Below are 2295 nucleotides of genomic sequence, written 5' to 3'. Positions count from 1 at the left end.
TTTGTCATACTGGTTTGTGATTTATTATGCTTTATTTTTACATAAACATTTGAGCACACAATTAAAATTAAGTGGCGATATAAGGATATTTTAAGTGCTTAAGAACTTAAAACAGTCTTAAATAATCACTTAATTAATAAAAATTAATAGGTGAAATAAAGAATTTTAATGGTTTGTGGACCCCTATAATAATATTAAACTCCCTTTATTAGAATTGAGGACAGATGTAAGTAATTTTAAGTAGTAATGGAACCTTGCAATACTCTTAAACTGCCCCTTAATTAATCAGAATTAAAGGGCAATGTTATGTAATTACAGACCTTGAAACAATCTTAAATTGCCCCTTAATTTATAAAAAAGGGGTGAAATAAGGATTTTTTGAGAGTAAATTTAAGAGGCAAATTTGAAAAAGTAAGGAGGAAATTCAGTAGTTTTACCCCTTAATTGGCCTTAATCATTGCACCTTTTCCCTTAATTTCACATATAGCAATAATTAAGGACAAAATTAACGTAATTTTAATTTTAAAAATTAAGGGGTTTGATTTCGTAGTGTAAGTACGTAGTGTAAGATATAGTAAAACACTTACTAACTGGTAATGCACGTTAGCATTACGTTAAATGACCACTTTACCTGCTACTTACCAGTTTTGTCGCTTACCGTTTTTCAGAAACACACCGGAGTTAAACTTACGCCGCGTTATTTACCGGCACTTCTAACACTATTTGCGGCCATTAACTCATAGGTGGCAGTAACACTGAAATGACTCTTTCTGCGTCAAAATAAGGTAATACTGTGATTTTGATACTTTATCATTTCCTTTAACTTAACCGTATCTTTTCCTCCGTCTCTGCTTATTGATATTTAGGAGAGTGTCAGATATAAATTAACGATGCAAAATTATCAAACCACAGACACGACACTGAAGAGATGACAAAGACAGTTTGAAAAGTAAGTATATGTTTTATTGTAAAGCTCTTATCTTATTTTAACTTAGCCTATCATATGATATTTTAACTTATTGTCTATCTTATTGTATTTTAACTTATCATATGTTAACTTAGCCTATCTCATCCAATCCTATCTGACATCTATAATAATACTTAAACAGTATCTCTATTATCCTTCCTACCCCGGCCATAACCCACAAGTCCGTCAGGAACAATGTCTCTGTCCTTCCTCCGTCCCTGGCCATAACCCATAAGTCCACGTATTCTTGTCTGGAGTTGCTGCTCCGCCGATCGCTGACGCTGCCCCTGGCCTCTTTCTGTTCGCAGGGCGCAGGAGCCGTTGCTGTCTGTCCGATGGAGGAACTTTAGCTGGGGCCTCTTCCTGGTCGCTCCTGCTTCCTCCAGGGGGGGTGGCCTGTCCCTCGCGCTCCATGGACGACTCCTCTGGCCACGGAAACTTTCTTCGGTTCCAGTCTGGGACAGCCGATTGTTAAAACAAGGAAAGATGATTGATATAACACATTTTAAGCTCGAATGAAAGTGTTCTAATAAGGTCTCTTAAGCCAGTGCTTTACCTTCGGTATGTAAGACACCCTCCATGTCGATCCGGGCTTGTCCGTGTCATCCTTCTTAACACTAGATTTACCGAGTTTTTATTCTCTGCTGAGAGTCCCAAGGTGTTTGTCACCCCTGCTGTGATTTTCGCAGGTCTTCAGCCCCATCCTCCTCCTGCTTTTGTTGTGCAAACACACCCATTACCTGTGAGGCCTGGCGCATTTGCATTTTTTACTCAGAGTAGCTCAAATCCAAGGCAGGCTAAACCTCTGTGTGTGACATGGAAACCTTCACAAAAGTCTGCCATATCTATACCAAATATCCCACACGCTGACTGACCTGCAAATATGAAAGACGCACATTCACAAAATATATGGAAACACAAGTCTGTGTTATTTATAAAACAAATTGAGTGAAAATAGAATGAAAAGTTGCTAATAGAATGAAATGAATAAAATGAAAACATGCTAACACTTCAGTCTCCAATGCATGTTTGTATATAAATGTCATAAGCTGAGTGAAGTCATGGTCCATGGTTTTTGACATGCTCATACACATACAGAATAAAATGTCATTTCATTTTCATTGGCCATCACTGAATTATAACACCAAAAGTGAATTTTGTTTTTGTGTGATCTCTCCAGCTTTGCATGTTTGGCTGTTCATGTAAAAATTGATGTATCCGTGCCTCAGTTCCAGGTTCATCTCTTCGTCATCTTTCTGCCTTTTGTCTCAGTGGTTACTGTCCCACACAGTCTGTCTATCTTTCAAAGTCTGTGTTTGCAGCGTTTG

The 2295-nt window shown here is 37.8% G+C and overlaps 1 long non-coding RNA gene across 1 annotated transcript; it reads right to left on the bottom strand.

The window, feature by feature from the left end:
• Positions 1-941: 941 nt before the first annotated feature.
• On the bottom strand, positions 942-1581 carry LOC125722543 (uncharacterized). The gene is made up of 2 exons (XR_007386456.1): positions 1524-1581; positions 942-1422 (listed from the first exon to the last, which is right to left on the bottom strand). It is a non-coding gene; the product is annotated as an uncharacterized LOC125722543 (long non-coding RNA).
• Between the last annotated feature and the right edge of the window lie 714 nt (positions 1582-2295).

This window comes from Brienomyrus brachyistius, unplaced genomic scaffold (genome assembly GCF_023856365.1).
Source record: "Brienomyrus brachyistius isolate T26 unplaced genomic scaffold, BBRACH_0.4 scaffold39, whole genome shotgun sequence".
NCBI classification, from domain to species: Eukaryota; Metazoa; Chordata; class Actinopteri; order Osteoglossiformes; family Mormyridae; genus Brienomyrus; species Brienomyrus brachyistius.
Note: the sequence above shows the minus strand (reverse complement) of the source record. Positions and strands in the feature narration are given on the sequence as shown.